The 17999-nt window shown below is 57.9% G+C and overlaps 1 protein-coding gene across 8 annotated transcripts in view; it reads left to right on the forward strand.

Annotated features, from left to right (window-relative positions):
• Nucleotides 1-17999, forward strand: part of SEMA4D (semaphorin 4D) — a 120678-nt gene that overhangs the window by 40480 nt on the left and 62199 nt on the right. The window contains exon 1 of one of the 8 annotated variants that reach the window (XM_058566049.1): nucleotides 6851-7025. The exons of 4 other annotated variants lie outside the window; for them this stretch is intronic. The gene's annotated coding sequence lies outside the window, so the exon portion shown is untranslated. 3 more of the 8 variants (XM_058566050.1, XM_058566045.1, XM_058566046.1) reach the window with 3 other exon arrangements.

Consider the following 17999-nt stretch of genomic DNA (forward strand, 5'->3'; position numbering starts at 1 on the left):
GACCCCTGAGAGCCCCATGATGGCCCGTCCACCATGCAGATCCCCGAGAGCCCCCACGATGGCCCGTCCACCACGAAGACCACTCTTTTTTCTGAGAGTTGAGGGGCACTTTTCCCAGAAGGGCCTGGGCTGCATTGGAAGGGTGCAGGGGCTGCCCTGGGTGGCTGATGTGTGGAGGTACCCGAGCAGAGGGCAGGGCCAAGGGGTCATCGCAGCTGGGAACGGGATGCCTAGGGTGTGTGCAGGTGAGGGGTCTGTGGGAGAGAAGCCTGTGTCCTGGGTGGCCCGCACGACGAGGGTCAGGTTCAGAGGGAGATGATGAACCACTGGGCCTCTGTCGTCTGTCTGGACTGTTCTTGGTAAGAGTGAAGGCAGGCTGTTTGTGTCCCCGGCACTTGTCACCCTAGCTAGTGCGTGTGCTTTGTGGCTGTGAGCAAGGCTGTGCACTGACGGCAGAATTATTATACGGTGTGTTCTTGGGCTAAATAGGGTTGAATTAATGCTTAAAATTAATACTAAGATGTGGTGAACTTGAACATGGGTGGATTGGTTGTCATTCGGCCAAAATTCATGCGGTGGGTTCTCTGCGTTTTTGTCAAGGCGAAGTACAGTACCGGTAAATAGGCTTTTAAAAATAGACACTTCTCTTGCTTTTTACCCTAAACCCAGTGGACGGATCGGTGCACCCTGGGGCCTGGGGTCTGTGGGCTGTGATGATCTTGAGGCCTGTCTGCTGAGCCAGTGCTGAAGGAGCCACACCTTTTAAACAGAGTGGAGTCGAATTCCGCATCTCATTATTTGTGGATGGTGAAGGCTGCTGTTTGAAACCCTTAGCCTCTCTTTGGCACCTTAATATTTTGGTGAGATCTTTAATCACAGAAGAAATATGTTCCCCAGGTACAAGTGTTTCTTTTAATATTGCTGCTGCTTTAAGAAAATTGCCTTCGGAGCTAGTTATCCTCGTAGGCGATTTACGGAGCAGAGTGGTTTCCCCTCTCAGCAGCGAGATCTTAAAGGGCAAGAGGATTCAAAAAATCCTATTCTTTAGAACAGATAGCTCATCTATTATAAATCTACGATGATATCCTAAAGTTGTCAAGCGTATTACAGATTTAAAAGTCTTAAAATACATAAATTATTTATAATTCTAGTTGAAGGATATAAAGAATGCTTGATTTCATCGCCTGAAAATACCTTTAAAGCCAGAAACGTTCTTAGTCTCTCACGAATGACAGAATAAAGCCTTTTCATGGTGCCGGTTTGACTGGAGCAGCTTTAAGCTCATGATGGATGGATTAATATTTTCTCTAATTCATGACCCAGCTCTGTCACTGGTGAGGGTCACCCAGCTCCCCAGCAGACGTCCTTGAACGTGCCTTCTTGGACCTCTGATGAGCGTCACAAGGCCCTGAGAGCCTCTGAGGGTCGTCCCCCAGCCAGGCTGGGATGTGACATTCCTACTGAGCCCATGAAGCACCAGCCGTTACCAAACTGCCACTTGTCTCTCAGCCTGACGCTCAGGCCGTTGTCACCAAAGGCTCTTTGAGGGAGGAGGAGGTACCTGGGGTCACAGGGGTCTGTTCTCTGCAGGGTCTGCGTCTGTCACTCCTCTTTGTCACAGTCTTGCATCTTGAGCAGACTGACCCGTTCCCACTGCTTCTGTGGATTATTAGAAACTGTCCAGTTGGAAGGGACAAGGGTGGTCCTGCTGGCAACGCCTGGGCACTGTTTGTTTCAGCAGGTGGATGAACTCGCACCTTGGTTGCTCGTTTAAGGGATTTTAGACTTGAAGTCTGGGACCGAGCGGGTTTCTGTCCTGCCGGGGCAGGGCGTGGACCTCGCCTACAGCGTCCATCTGTCAGACGGGCACGGCCAGTCCCTGTCTTGCTTATGACTGAGGCTCAAACACTCAGTGTGCGTGGCAGTTACCTGTGCGCCCCGGGTCACCTTCCTGCTTCCTCAGCAGGGGACATGTCAGCCAGACCTCCGTCCTGGTGACGGCCTTGAGCACCGGGAGCCTGCGCCCATTTCTGGTGGCACACGTGGGTCGGTGCCCACCGTCACCAAGCGCTGCCGTGTCCCAGCCTGTGTCCCCATCTCAAGGAGCATAGGGTCGCCCATGGCAGCAGTGAGCTGCAGTGGCTCAGCCTGTGGGCAGGGGTGCAGTGGGGGTCAGTGCTGGGTGCAGGGTCGGAGGCCGTGGTCTAGGAGGCAGAGCCTGCAGTGTCAGACCCTGGCAAGCCTCCCTGCCTGCTGCTGCCCACGCTGTGCCTCCTTGCGGGCCCTGCAGGGTAATGGGGGCAGTGCTCGTGCACCCTACTCGCCCCTCAGACACCGTGCGACAGTCCCTGGGCTAGGCCCGCTCACAGGAGGACGTGCTGATAGGCAGTGGTCAGGAGGCGGCCAGGGCCTGCAGCCGGGGACAGGGGGTGCTCCTCGGCCAGCACTTGCCCCGGGTTGGTGTTACTCCACCCGGCTGTGCTGTGGCTGGCAGTCAGGAGCGCTTTGCACACAGTACCCCCTCATTCACCCTCACCGCACGACCGTGCTCCTCAACTCCCCGTTTTCAAGGTTGGACTCTGACGCTTGTTGGGGGAGGGGAGTTGTGCCTGCCCAGGGCCTACAGGGAGCCTGGAAGAGGCCCGTCCTCACCTGGAGCCCGAGCCCTCGCTGACCGCTGTGGCCAGGCCTGCATGGTCCTTGGGCACTGACGGGCCGGCCCGTGGCGGGACCCCGTCTCCCTCCCCACAGAGTGTAGAGGGGCCTGTCTCCCCAGAACAGGAGCTCCTTCCTCTGCCTGGGGCCCTGCCCGCATGCCCTGAATGAGCCCACACAGGAGAACAATCGGGCCCACATCGTGCACAGCCTGCCATTCAAAGGGAGAGAATGGGGCAAGCATGTTCCATGGCCCAAGGGAGGCTCACTGGGGGCCTTGTCCCCTGCTGAACGGCGCGCCTTGTGGTGGCCCAGCCCTGCGGCCCCGCCCAGCCCGTGCCCCCAGCCGTGCAGTGTCAGGACAGACGCCCTGCCCTGGGCAGCAGGGGTGCCCGTGAGGATGGGGCAACCGGGTCGGACCGTGTCCTGAGCGCCATCCTCCCTGTGGCCAGTGCAGAGTCAGGGAGCCAGCCGGCAAGCCTGGCCCCGGGAGCGATGAGGCCGCCGGGTGAGTGGCAGAGGCCTGGCACTTTAGGGTTTGCTGCCAGAGGCCCGGTGTTTTCTTCTCTTTCTTTACAGATGGTTTGATTGGTTATTTTCTACTAGAAAAAAATCCGAGAGGGTCTGCAAACGCTGGGCACAAGAGTGCGTAAAAATCAGAGTTTGATTTTTGTCCTGAGTGCTTGCCATGTGTGACCTTGCTGAATCCCCTGAATAGTGGGGTGACGTCCGACCCTCTCCACTTTGTTGACGAGGAGCTGGTGCACAGAGAGGCCGAGTACCCAGCGCATCCTGCGTTTCTTATCTGTGTAGATAGGCTTTTGTTTTCCCAGTGCTCACGGCTCGGTTGGGTGGGAGTGAGCTGAGCAAGCAGGCAGGTGTCCTTCTGTCCCCGGCTTGGAGTAACCGGGGCCCAGATGACTGGCCACCCTTCTCGAGGACCGGAGGAGTCCGTCTGTGAGAATTCCGTCTGGCTGGTCAGCGAGCGCCCAGGGCTGAGGCTGTGATTCGGGGTGGGCGTTCCACTGGCTGGGGGATGCTCCTGGGTCCTTTTGCTGGCGGCCAATTCAGGTCACAAGGCCAGGAGTGTTCACCACCTTCCTTTATCCCTTGGATTGCCTCCATGTCTTGGTTTTTCCATTTCGCACGTGCTCTGTAAGGATGGGGGTGGAGGCTGTGGGCACCAGCTACCTGTGGGTGTGGCCATGCGGGGCGCCCAGGCCGGGCCCTCCAGGGGCTGGCGGTGGGTGGGGCTAGGCAGGACCTGCGGGACCGGTAGAGGCCCTGACAGCTCTGCGTGAAGAAGCGGGTGTGGCTGCCCCCAGGTCTTCCTTGAAACATAGTTCTGTACAGCGAGCTGCTCACATGTGCCGTGTCCAGTAGGGCCCAAGTATGTGGAAGTCTGAGATCTGGGGAGAGCGCCGTCCCCAGGGGCTGGGCCGGGGGATGGGGGGTCAAAAACACAGCAGAAACTCACTAGGCGGCACCTGCTTGAACAGGCCGCTGTGTTTAGGGGCCGCATGAAAAGAAACAGTGGCAAGCGAGTGCCGGGTTGGGAGCTGTGGAGGGAGGCTGAGGCTGGTATTTACATAGGACCCGGCTCTGAATGCTGGTGCTTGTAATCCTTCCAAAATTGGGGTAAAATTTGCATCTGAATGACTCCTCCAGTCCAGATTGCCATGGAATGTGCTGGTTTCCTTATTATTTTCCAGTTTCTGTGAACAGTCATTTGCATTTTTATTCAACCAGCATTCTTAAAATTGATGCTACCTTATGGTTGCTTTACCCTGACTTTTTCTGGCCTGGATTTCTGCCTGGACACCTCCCATCCTGTCCTCAAGGGGGTGTGCAGCAGAGTCGTGTCCCCCCCCATCCTGCAGGGCCCCCAGTGGGGGTCTGCCCTCTCAGGCGGCTAACTCAGCCCTCAGGAGGCAGACAGGTTTTGTTTGGACTTCCAAGGTTTAAAAATATATATTAATTACTTCTCAGCATCAAGAAATTGGGAGACCACCTAAAAATCTAATTTTTTTCTAAACAAAAAATCAGGAGTTGTGCCCATCCTGGGACTCGTTACCGAATCAGGAGGGGTCTGCTAGAGTCTGCAAGAGGCAGAATAATGGCCCCTAAAGACATCCACATCTTAATCCCTGGACCCTGGGAATATGTAACCTTTCCTCGTAAAGGAACTTTGCAGGTGTGATTAAGTTAAGGATTTTGAGATGAGGAGACGATCCTGGATTGTCTAGGTGGGCCCTAAACGTAATCACAAGATTCCTAATGAGAGAGAGTCAGGAGGGCAGAGAGGAGATGCTACTGGTATAGGGGAGGAAAAACTGTTCCTCTGCTCTCTTAGGTTCGGTCAGTGGGGCCTATGAATTAAACTGACAAATGACAGATTAACAGGAGAAAAGGCACACACATTTTAATATTGTTATGTGCACAGGGGCTTCACAGGAAAGAAGAAAAACTTAAAGAAGCAGTTAGACTTGGGGCTTATATATCATTTTAACAAAGGGTGATAAATTGTGAAGTGACAAGACAAAGGAAAGGGGGTTTGGGCTCCTAGGGGCAGTAAATTCTGGAAGGATGACTAGGAAATGTATGGTAGCTAAGGGATGTTCAGTAAAGTTTGTTATGCAGACTCATCTCAGTGCTGTCTCTGGCACACTGTTACAAAGGGAAATTTATGTCCTGCTTTTAGGGCAATGGGGAGGGCAGGGAGCTCTTCCCGTTTCAGCTGTTTCTCAACTGCCTTCAACTTAAAATAATCCTCATGCCAAAGTATTAATACCAGCTCAACACAAGGTTGACGTAGGGAAGCCACATTGTAGAAAAGAAGCCATATTGTGACTTTGGATGACCTCTGACTAACTAACCTAGATGGATCTGCACTGCCCAGATCATCTGCCTGCTTTTGCACGTACCTCCCAGCTGTGATAAGACAGTAACGTTGTTCTTTTGAGTTCCTTAGGAATGTGATGACCCCTGGGCACAGAGTCTTTGCTGATAGCCATCACCAATGAAAGATCTGGTTTGGCAACTCCCAGTCTGTAGCACAGAGGGTCAACATTCCTAACGCCCTCCATAACCCACTGGCCTGTATAACTGCTTCAAGATTCTGCACCCCCTTAAGATGGTTCTTTAGGACGCTAGTCCCCCCATCTTCCGTTTTGCTAGCTTATTGCTTAATAAAATGCCCTTTCTCTGCCGCCATCTTGCCTCTTGATGATTGGCTTTTGTCTCTCGGTGAGCAGATTCTGCCCTTTGTGCCGGAACAGTGGCCTGTTTGGGGTGGCATCTTCTAATCCCCTTCCCTGGCTTTGAAGATGGAGGGAGGGGCCGTGGGCCAAGGAACGCAGGAGGCCTCTAGAGGCTGGAAAAGACAAAGGAACAGCCTCTCCCTACAGCTTCCAGAAGGCATGCAGCCGACTCCTGGGTTTTAGCTCAGTGAGTCCCACGTTGGACTTCTGACCTTGAGAACTGTTGTGATCGTAAATTTGTCATTTTAAGCCACTAAGTGTGTGGTCATTTTTTACAGCAGCCATAGGAAGAGGTCCCTTAAGAAATGTTCTTGTGCTCAGAGGGCTTCACACCCACTCGCAGAGACAAGATAAATGAAACCCTCACCCAGCGGCAAAGAATGTGTAAAATCTAGTGTGAAACTGCGTCATCCAGGCCAGTGGTATCCAGACTTGGGCGTGTGTAGGAATCACCTGGAGGGCTTGTGCAAACTCCCAGGGGCCGAGAATGTGCCCACGGGCAGGACTCTACTGCAGCTGCCGCTGATCTGGGGCGGAGCTTTGAGGGGTGGCGCTCCAGGGGTTTAAAGCAGAGAGCAGCTCCAGAGGGGCTGGAGTCCCGTCCCGGAGGACAGGTAGGGTTTAACGAGGAGGGAGGAGGAGGGTGTGTGTCTGGGGGACACGTAAGGTGGGAGCAGGAGGTGTGCCGGGTCTGCCCTGGCCTGGGCTTCACCTAAAGGGGGCCCTGCTGGCGGCAGGAGCGGTCAACAGTGGCTGGGCCCAGCTGGCCAGACCTCTCCTTGTCCAGCGTCCCTGCTGCCCCAGGGACCTGGCCGGACGTGCACTGTGCACGGGCGTCCACACGCCCCGGGTGTGCACAGTGGAGAGGGCGGGGTGAGCGGGCCTAGCGAACGCCATCCCCGGGCCTGGCCTCAGGAGCCAGAGGCCCGGGTGGCTGGGCAGGCCCCTCAGCCTCAGCACGCTTGATGCTCAGGAGGGCAGCCACTGGCTTCAGGTACCAGTCCTCGCAGCCCCGCGCTGGGCCCTCGCTACCCCGTGTCCAGTCCAGGCCGTGCCCCTGTTGGCTTGGGCCCTGTCACCAGCTCCTGTGTGTCCTCAGCCGTGACACAGGTGAGCTTACGCCTTGGCCGACTGACTTTTGAATTCAACACACTGCCCAGTGGGACCTTAGCAGTGAGCTCCTGCCCTCGGGACGTTGGGCTTGTCTTTTCCAGCTTACGGTTCCCGGGGTTATGGTCCTAGCCCCGGGGTTGGTTTCCAGAAGCGTCTGTATGGCCGTAGATTAGCCTTGTGTCAGTGAGGCAGTGGGTTCACTTCCTCTGCAGATGTTTCTGGCTTGTTCTGTGTCATGTCCTGAAAGTTAGGTGGTCTGAGGGCTCTCGCCAACTCCCCCCCTCCCTGCCGGTTCTTATTGGGCGGGTCTGCAGGGTGCTGTTCCCTCAACTGCAGGACGTGGTTTGCCGACACTGTGCCTCACTGTGGGGGGGGGGGGCGCAGTGTGCGCGCGCATCAGAAGGCGGGTAGCGGGTTACTGTAGGGACAAGCTTTTGGAAATGGTCCCCCTTCCCGCCAGAGGCACTGCTGATGTTGTCCCTGCCTGTGCCTGTCGGGGAAAGACCACGTCAGGAACTGTTCCCGGGCCCTACGCGGAGGAAAGCTCTCTCTCCCAGCAAGCCGTGAGGACCGTGACCCTGTCAGGCCTCCCTTCCTTTACCAACAGCGTCCGTGTGTAACTCGGTGCTCACCCTGGTCTTGCCGTAATTCTCCGTCAGCTCTGACTTTATTTCAGCGCACACACACGCAAATGCACACCCACCAGACAAACGGACACACGCGTGAATACACACACGGACACACACCTGTGTTCTAGCCGACCTCAGGTCTCTTCCGGACGTCAGCCTGGGGTGCGTGTCCAGAAGCTCTTGGTTGGGAGAGTGAGCCTTAGCCCGGAAAGCAGCCAGCACCCTTCTGCTGACATCCGCGCTTCTAGAAGTTTCCTGGAGCCTGGCTAGCACCAGGACCGTGACCTGTGACCCTGCCCTCCACTGAGCTTCCGCAGACTCGGGTGGGGGCGGGACAGCCACGATGGATGTGTCCTGGGCCTGGCTGGCTGTGTGGGGGATCCCAATCCACTTTTCAGACGTGTTATTGCCTCTTCCAGCCAAAGTCTGGCCCATCTTGAAACTGGGACACCTGGAGACGGTTGTCGGCTCTGCTCCCACAGGAGGTGCTCGTGCGTCCTCCACTTGCAGGGGTGGAGCTGGCCCTGGCGGAAGGGCCGAGTCAGCAGAGGCAGAGGTTCTAGGAGGGGAGCAGGCTGCTGGCGCTCCAGCGCTGTCTCCGTTGCTCCCAGATGCTGCCTGCCCTCTGCCTCTCTCCATGTGCAGGGGAGCTGTGCCACCTCCCGTGTCACTCCCGTGTCACACAGAGAGGACCTATGGAAAGGTCAAAGGCCGAGTGTCCCCACGTGCTGGTGGCTCTGAGTGGCTGCCTTGTTGGCTTAGGGAGCCCTGGGTACTGGGTGCAGTGCTGGGTGGCGGTGGTGGAGCTGACCCGGCCACCTTGGAGGGGCGGCAGACGGGGGCGTCTGCAGAGTGACTGGACGCCCTCTTCCCTGCCGGGGAATGGAGTAACATCCCATTGTGTGGATGGACCACGTTTTCTTTATCTGTTCGTCCGTCGATGGGCACTTGGGATACTTCCCTCTTTAGGCTGTTGTGAATAATGCCGCCGTAATGATGAGTATGCAGATATCTGTTCAAGACCCTGCCTTCAGTTCTTTTGGGTAAATACCCAGAAGTGGAACTAACGGATCATGTGGCAATTCTAGGCCTCATTTTTTGAGGAACCTCTGTACCATTTCCCACAGCAGCTGCACCTGCACCGTTTTACGTTCCTGCCAGCAGTGTGCCAGGGCTGCCGTTTCTCAACGTCCTCCCAACGCTTGTTGTTTCCTGTTTTCTTTTTTTGGTGAAGAAGATCAGCCCTGAGCTAACATTTGATGCCAATCCTCCTCTTTTTTGCTGAGAAAGATTGGCCCTGGGCTAGCATCCATGCCCATCTTCCTCTACTTTATATAGGACACTGCCACAGCATGGCTTGACAAACGGCGTGTTCGTGCACGCCCAGGATCCGAACCTGTGAACCCTGGGCCGCCACAGCGGAGCGTGCACACCAAACGGCTACATCACCAGGCTGGCCCCTGTTTCCTGTTTTCTTTTTTTTTTTTTTTTTGTGAGGAAGATCAGCCCTGAGCTAACACCCATGCTAATCCTCCTCTTTTTGCTGAGGAAGACCGGCTCTGAATCCTCCTCCTTTTTTTTCCCCAAAGCCCCAGTAGATAGTTGTATGTCATAGCTGCACATCCTTCTAGTTGCTGTATGTGGGACACGGCCTCAGCATGGCCGGAGAAACGGTGCGTCGGTGCGCGCCCGGGATCTAAACCCGAGCCGCCAGTAGCAGAGTGCGCCCACTTAACCGCTAAGCCACGGGGCCGGCCCTCCTGTTTTCTTGATGGTGGCTGTCCTACAGAGTGTGGGGTGATGGCTTCTGTGTTTAAGGAAAGTCTCCATTTGGAAGCTCCCTCACGTCCACGTGGTTGTTGAGCCTCATTCTGCAACACCAAATCCGTGTGTGTTTTTCGGGATCTGCGAGTCCCCAGAGGGCGTCTCACCCTGTGCTGGGTCAGTCTCGGCCACCGGCTGCCTAGGGACGCTGCTCCAGGACGCAGCTCAAGGGGGCATTGCACTGACACGCCTGGGACCTTTCAGGTTGAGAGAGTCAGGCCGGCCCACGTTTCGGGGTTCCCCCTTGCGCTCTGTCCCAGGGCCTCAGCTCTTGTTGCCCGTGTCACCTTCAGCAGTCGCCACAGGAGGTGGGAGTGTGAGGCCCACAAGGGGCTGGGCCACCTCTGCCTGCACTCTTCCCCAGTTCCTTGGCCTGTGTGTGTGTTCAGGCATGTGGTGTGTGCATGTGCATGTGTGTATATGGTGTGTACACAGTGTAAGTGCACGTGTGCACGTGTGGTGTTCTTGTGCACGTGTGATGTGTGCGTGTGTGGTGTATGCGTGTGATGTATGTGCTGGTGTGCTTGTGTGATGTATGTGTGCATGTGCAGGTGTGTTGTGTGCATGTGTGTGTGAGATCCTTTTGTACCTCACCCGTTGGCCCAAGCCTCACACTCCTCTAGTACATCCATCCCAGATGGGCAGGCTCATCTGAGCTGGGATCAAACTCACCGTCTGGACCCCAGCAGCAGAACTCGTGGGAGGCACTGTTCTCAGGAGTGAGGTCGAGCTGTGAGCCATGGCTACCCCCGAGCCCCAGGCCCCTGGAGAAGTCACCCAGCAGGGAACATAGTGGGGCGAGGCAGCTATCAGGCTGTGCGGGCCTGGAGGCACAAGGCGAGGGGCTAGCTGTCATTCTGCCTAAACCCCAGAGTGGGGCCAGGGCCCGTGGAGAGGAAGCCCTGCGGCTGCGGTCCTGGGGGTGCACCTGGTGAGGTGGGACATGCGTTGCATGTCTCTGCCCCTCCAGGCTCTATGCCAACCCCTCCCACTTTCTGGACTGCAGTGGCTCTTTGTCTCTTCCGAGAGAGGCTCATGCTCCAACCACTTAAACACGGTGATCCTGTGGCAACCACACCCACATCAGGGAGGGCTGTTTTATTTCTGTTCTCCGAGAGACAGCCGTCTGGTCGAGAGCCACCGCTGACTCATCCCAGTTACTAAGTGTTTTAAAGAGTTACATCCTTAAAGTGATCACCGAGTGCATGCAGGTGTCCCAGGCGGCTGGTACCCGTGGGCACAGCTCCCGCTGTCCCTGCCATGGGCCTTACTCCCCAGGCCCCAGAGATGATGGGTGGGGACACAGAGTGGCCGGGGCCGAGGTGCAGGCGCTTGGAACACAGTGCGGTCCCCAAGGCGTGCACAGTGCGCTGGCGGGGACACCTCTCCGGCCTGGCTCTCAGAGGCTGCTCTGTCCGACCCCGACCCCCTCCTCCCCTCCACGGGTCTTACGCTTACTACTTTGGAGTCTAAATGTCGAGTGGCTGCGTGAGTCGGTATCCACGTCAGGTGCCACTCTGCGGGGGTGGCGTCTTCCAGGACAGGTTGTGAGTCAGAGGCCGAGACTGGAGCAGCCCAGAGGTGCGTAAACGAGTAGATGTCCTTGGGCGCCAAGGACACTCTGCCCCGCTATGATCAGTTTCTTTGGGGAAAAGTCATTGTAGAAAGAACAAAATGTGAAACTTGGCAGAGTTGGTTTTTTACGGCTGCTGCTCTTAGCAGGTTAGATGCAGCTGCGATTGGACGATCTTGTTCAAGGCTAAGCAAACGGCGCGGGCTGGTCCGAGGTAGATTTCGGTGACGTTATTACTGACGGTAGTACTTACAGCCTGTCGTGCCGTGTCATGAGTAGCCCGCACACTTTTTGAGGCCAGCTCCGTCTTTCAGCTCAGAATCCGAGGGCAGAGGTTCGATCGCTGACCCGCGTCACTCGCTGGTGAGGGCCCCGGAGCTCAACCTGGGCAGCTGGGCTCTGGCGTCTCTCTCGGGGGATCAATGGACGGGTCAGACCTCGACGGGCAGGCAGCGCAGATGTGGAGGTGAATGAAGGGCGACACCGGGAGACGAAGATGTGAGGAAGTGGAGTGCTGCTGGGGATCCCAGAATGTGGCCCCGGGCCCGCCGAGGACGGGAGGACGGGAATGTGTCCCTGAGGATGGCAGGAGTGGCTCCTGGGGGAATTCAGGGCCACCTTCCCCTTCGCTGTAGGGTGGCCTTTCGGGGAACAGAGAGAATCTGGGGAAACTGCTGTTGTTTGGAAACAACATGATTGTTTTGTGAGAAAAACACTGAAAAATGCATTTTCTAAAGTAAAAACAATTTACAAGATACAGCAGAGTCCAAAGAAGATATTTACAGATGCCCCTGAAGCCCCCCGCCCAGAACTGAGTGTGGCTCGCACCCGGCGCCCCCCGCCCCCAGCCGTCTATAACAGGTGGTCCTGCCAGGTGCTCCAGCTCTGAGGTCAGGTGCACCCAGCCCAGCGAGCTCACCTGCAACAGCAGGAGGCCGCCCCGCCAGGATCCAGACCCAGGAGTTGGCACAGGCGAGGGCTGGGTGCTCAGTGTGTGCCGCCCACGGCACAGAGCGTGAGCTCCCCTGACTTGCTCTACGCGGATAAGCTTCCGTGTAGGTGCTGTCTCACCGGCTCCTCTTCGCACTGAGTAATGTCTTGTGTTCCTCTGTCCTTGTCAGTAAACACTGACTGTGTGGTTTGTGCTGCCTGCAGCGCGTGCTCCGATATTACTGTTTATTCAGCCAGTTCCTGACGCGTGCACACTTAGATTGTAAATCTTTGCTGTTGAAGCGACAGACGAGGAGATAAGCAGTCTTGGGCCGGCATCCTTTTGAACTTGTGGGATCGCTGAGGTGGAGGAAACGCACGTGGCGGAGCTGGTCTGACTTCTCCAGAAAGCCAGGCCCGCCTCCGCCCTCACCAGTGAGCGATAACTTTTGGGTGTCCTCCTCTGGGTCCGGGCCCTGCTGCTGGCTGGGTGACGGCTTTTGCCCGGGGCGGCAGACGCCCCAGGGAGGCAGTAAATTGTTTCCCACTGCAGATTGACGGGCCTCTTACCTGCTGACAGTGGGGTCCACGAAGGTGTGTGTGTGAGGGGGCTGCCTAGCATGGCGTGCCTCCGCTTTTCCAGCGTAGAAGAGAGACAGCCCCAGGGGTCCTGCGGGGCGGGGGGCCGGGGAGCTGGGCAGCCTGGGCAAGCTGGGGCCGGCGCTTCAAGTTTCCCGTCTGCAAGTTGGGAAATTATTGCGAGAAAATCCTTCCAGTTCTGAAATTTTGTGCTGTATGTCCTTGCCTCTGAGTAATCTCCCTCCCTGTGGCTGAAATGTTTCTAGACCCTTCTGTCACCTGAGGACACTTTGGGTGTGATTGGCATGCTGGGCCTGGGGCCTGTCCTGGGCAGCCAGGCTGGGGACTCTCTCCTCCTGCGAAGCCTCTGCTCAGTGTTCCCCTGTGACCACGGGTCAGGGTGAAGCTGCGGTTTTGGAAACCGTGGTACGAGTTTTGTAGTTGCCGAGTTTTTAATGAGGTTTTGCCATCGTTTGAGCTTTCAGACGCCGCATCTGAGACAGCTTGACATTGAACAGAGACCCGGGAGCCACATACTGCTGAGCATGAAACCAGTCTCTTCATTCACCGTGTGGACTTCAGTTTGTGTGAATGATTTCATTTCATTTTTATGCTTTTTATTTAAAGCCAGCAGGAAAGAGAGAGTCTCGTGCACTCTTGGCTGACCTAATTAGCAACGGGCATCTTTTTGGAAGGCTTGCGTCCCGGACTTCCCTGAGGAGTAGCGTTGCCTGGAGGCCGGGACACATCCAAGGGCCTGGAGATTCCGATGCGGCCACTGTCGCTCAGAACCCGTCCTTTGTAAAGAGTTGCTGGACTCTAACTTGGAGCAAGTTTGAGATTTTGATGAGAAACTGGATTTAAGCGAGCACGCTTACGCCCAGGTGTGTTTACTAACTTGATGGGGTCCACCTGGGTCTACCCATAGGCGAGGAAATTTGACTTTCGGGCCCCAGGGAGCCTCCAGATGGTGTTGGGGGACAGGCCGGGGTCCGACGGTGAATCGGAAGATTCCAGGCCATGGTGTTCTTATCTGCAGAACAGGGATAATGATGATGGTTCCTGGCGCATCGAGTTGCTGGAAGGACCCGTGAGAGGCCAGCACAGCCCTGTGTCCTTGGGTGACCTGGCTCACTCCTTCCCAGCCAGGAAGGCTCTTGCTGGGATGATGGGGAAGTTGATGCCCCAGATGCGTCTCCTTGGCCTCCCACAGGCGAGGAGTGAGGCTAAGACAAGGCAGCCAGAGGGTGAGGGGGAGGCTGCTGGCAGGGAGGGAGGGTGGGGAGCTGGCCCACAGCGGGGCTGCCGCCAGCGGGGCATCAGGTGGTCAGGTGCCTGGCGGGTGAACATCGTGGGAGAAGGAGCCCGGCTGCCCTGGCGGTCGGTGCTCCAGGACGCGGTGCTTCCTGGGCCTGAGATGGGGCGACTTCCCCCCGGGCCCCTGCACATCCCCTCCTTGCCCCTCCCCCAGGCTCGCATCAGCTTCCGGACCCAGAGCTGAGTAGAGGTTCCCCGGAGGCAGGAGGGACGTGGACAGGAGGTGGGTGGGGAGGGGCTGAGGCAGCGCTGAGAGACGCCGCGTGGGCTGCCCACAAGGTCCAAGGTGAGGAGGACGCACATTCTGCTTTCCCTGGTCCCCACGGCCAGCCTGGGTCCACCTGGTTTTCTGCTCTCTTAGGAGGCACTTCCTCTCTGGGGGTGCCCACCACCCCCCACCTGGAGGTAGGGCTGTGTGAGTGTTGTCAGGTCGCGTCCCAGTGCAGGGGAGTGGTCCTGGTGGAGGTGGAGGGCCAAGCAGGGGCTGGGAGCTGTCTGTGCCTCAGTTTCCTCCTGTCTGAACTGGAGGCCAGCGCCTCAGGGGCCCTGAGGATTCGCCCCCTCAACGTCTGTGCAGCACTGAGAGCCGCACCTGGCCGAGGATGCCCACCCTCTCCTCTGCTGCCCGTGCCCACCTTGCCGTGCCTGCATTTGGCCCTCAGCGGGCACTCGCAGGCCTGACCTGTGTCCCTCACTGTGTCTGGCACACAGCGGCTCAGGGGTCCCCAGCAGGCACGTGGCTGGGTGGCACTGGGCCGCAGGGGGTGAGGAGCCCAGACGGAAGCAGGGCGGCGCCATCCTGAACCTGTGCGCCAGGAGGGTAGGAAGCGACTTGGCAGGAAACGGTGTCCTCACCACCCCGGTGGCCGTCTAGACCACGTCCCTCTGTGTGGTCGCCGGGAGAGCAGAAGTGCCTGGCTGAGGCCTGGCCGGTGGCGGGCTTTGCAGATGAGGGAGGGGCACGTTCCCAGGACCAGAGCCCAGGCCGTGTCTGTCTGAGGTCAGCCCGCCGTGCACTCCCCGGCCGCAAGGGGCGGCACCCACCCCAGCAGCAGAACCCCCACAGGTGCGCGTTTGCCCCTCAGAGTTCTCGCTCTGAGTCCCAGCCTGAGGAAAGGTGGGAGTTGGGATGGAGACCTCCCACTAGCCCTGTCCTTGGGAGCGGTCGTTACCAGGGACCCACGGGACACCAGGGGCCTGGCCTGCATTGCCCGTGGACTGCGTGCTCTTGGGAGGCCCAGGGTCTTCTCGGGGCTGCGGTTGGTGTTACAAGGGCATGCCCAAATGGGAGGGTCAGTTATGTTTCTGTGGCTGGACGCACCCATGGGCACCTGCAGGGAGAGGGTGCCCGGGAGCTGGTGGGACGGGGCGCTCCTGGTGGGGTGGCACAGCCACCTGGCGACGCTCCAGGTCCAGTTCTGCAGGAAACGAAGTGCCAGTGGGGCTGTTTGATCTGTGTCGACACACACCCTGTTTTCTGTCAGCTGAGTTAAGTCTGACGGTCAGAAAAGAGATTGGTGAAGCTCAATTACATTTCCTCAGTCTTCAAAAATGCACGTGTCCTACGAGAAAGGGTCCTAAAATGTGGGAGTACTGAGCCCTTCCCTCTGGCTGGCACAGTCCCAGCACCCACGTTTGTCGTCCCCTCTGTCCCTGCATCCTTTCCCCACGTGCCCTGTCGCTGGGCGCAGACACCAGTGTGTGTGAGGTAGCGAGTGTGTGCAGCGCCCGAGGACTTTCCCTGGGGGGCGCCTGGTGTGCCCATGACCCAGCCGAGGCAGGCACCTTCCTCCTGTACCGTCGCCAGCGGAGCCGAGTCATTCTGGGCCACAACACTATCCTCTGCGGGACGGGGTGGCAGGGCCCTGGTGGGGCAGAGGGGGCAGCCTCGCTTATGGTGGGGTGAGAGTGTTCTGGAACCTCTTAGATTTTTCAGCTGACTTTGGTTCCCGTGAACTGTGAGGACGGACCTCCTGGCTGGAGCTGAGGAGCCTCCTCTGCCTCCGTCGGCGCTCAGTGCCTGCCCTGCTCCCTCGCGTGGTCCTGCAGGGGGCGCCTCCCCAGGGCGGCAGGGCACAGAGGGAGGGCCGCTTCATCCCTCGGCGGGGTTCTCCCACCGGGAGGTGACCGTGTGACGGCGCCACGCCAGCTGCCTCTCTTCTGTCTCACACGTCCCGAATCATCTAGAGGGTGACTCAGGCTCAGAGGGGGAAGCTCCACCCGCTCAGGACAGTGCGCCCTGCTGGAAGGACAGGCCTTCTTGGGCCCTGGGACCATCAGGCGAGGCTCCAGGAGCAGGTTGTAGGTGAGCGGGACCGGGTCCCTTGAGCAGTGGCTTGTGAAGCGGGGAGGATCTGTTCCCCGTGTGGAGGCTACAGAGCGAATTCCCAGAATCCGGGGAGCTCTGCGTTACTTCCAGTGGGTCACACTGCCTCTAAGCTTCGCTTCACTTGGGGTGTGCAGCAGAGGTTGCTCCAGGCCCCTTCCCGCCGTCTCGAGGGGCACAGGCACTTGACTCTTCCGCTACAGCCATCTCGCCCCGGATTACACCCCCCCCGAGATGGCGTGTCTTCCCTCTGACCTTGGCAGCTTCTGGGGTCTGAGACTCGAGGCTGAGACCACATCACGTTAGGTCATCCCCTCTCCCAACACTCTGGAGAGGAGTGGGGGAGCACAGCAGCTTGGCCTGGAAGCATCTGGAAGGCGGGAGAACCGCAGAGGAGGCTGATGGGAGGATGAATCAGGTCCAGTACAGGGTTTGTAGCATCCTGCTCGAAGGTCACTCGGTGGCAGTGCTCACGTTGGGTCACACCTCTGCTGGGTATTTGGAAAGGAGAGACACTTGAAGTTCTGCTCATGAACCCATGTGTAGATGGCTGGACAGTGAGTCTCTAAGCAGCAGAGGAAATCCTGGTGCTTCCGGGTTAGGGAGCGGCTGGGACCTTCCCAGACCTCAGGTGGGGCTGGCGGTTTTGCTCTCTCTTCCTCGCAGCTAGGCATGTGGTTGTCCTTCGTCCGGTTCTGAGTGCTCTTGGGAAGCCGGTCCACCCGCCCAGTGGCTGCAGGGTCCACCGTTGACAGGGTGTGGGTTGAACATGGCTCAGAGGCGGCAGAGTCTCAAAATAACAGGCCTTGCTGGCAAGTGCTCAGCTGATCGCAGGGGCTGAGTTGGCATTCCTGGAGGCACCTTCGAAGGGACGCAGAAGCGGGTGAATCAGAACAAAAGGTTTGTGTGTGCACAAGATAGTGAGCGGAAGTCTAAAGTCGTTGCTGAGGTGGGTTCGGCGGCCTGAGGTGTTGGAAGGGTGCACGTTCCCTGTGTCCTGCCAGGAGCGAGGATCATGTGGATTCTCCAGTGGGCTTTGCCAGGCCGGGAGCGAAGGCTGCGTCGCAGGAGGGAGGCTGATTGCAAGGACAGGCCCTTGTGTTGACTCTGGCCTTGGCTGACTCAAGTTGAATGACGGCCTGTGGTCGAACTGGCCTAACTTTGTAATTCTGCTCTATATTTTTAAGGAATCACTAAATGAAGGCAAAGAGGGTAGCATTTTGTGGTTGTGAGACTTAAAAAAGGAATCCCCGCTCTGACCTGGGCTTGTCGAGGCTCCTAAGTCATCCCTCTGGCCGTGGCCAAGAGGAGAGGCTCCCTCGTCCCCCTGCAGGAGAGGCTGGGTCTGGGGGCCGTGCCCGGGGCAGGAGGAGTCTGGTTCCCTGGTGAAACTGCGCGTGCTCCCCTGTGGACACTCGGTGGGGGCCGTGAGCACCTGGAGGAGCGGGACGCTGCCTCACGTGGTCCAGAGCGAAGTCCTGAGCCAGCCCTGGATTCTGGATGGTTCTGGACAGATTCTTCACCACCAGGCAAACGGCAGAGAGGAGGAACCACCATTTCTGAAGCTCCTGCTGTGGGGCCGGGACACCCCTCGTCTCTGCCCTGAGTTCCTGGTGGGGGCGCTGCGGCTCAGGGGCGGAAGGGACGTCAGCTGAGAACTGGAGACAGAAGGCTTCTGCAGAGAGCGGTTTCTCGTCGTGCTCGCTGCGTCCTGCCCGCCCCATCCCCAGTGCATGGCCAGTTCCGGAGCCCGGGGTGTGCAACAAGGCCTGCAGGCCGTGCAGACCCCGAGG

The sequence above is a fragment of the Diceros bicornis genome, chromosome 22, assembly GCF_020826845.1.
Source record: "Diceros bicornis minor isolate mBicDic1 chromosome 22, mDicBic1.mat.cur, whole genome shotgun sequence".
Lineage (NCBI taxonomy): Eukaryota > Metazoa > Chordata > Mammalia > Perissodactyla > Rhinocerotidae > Diceros > Diceros bicornis.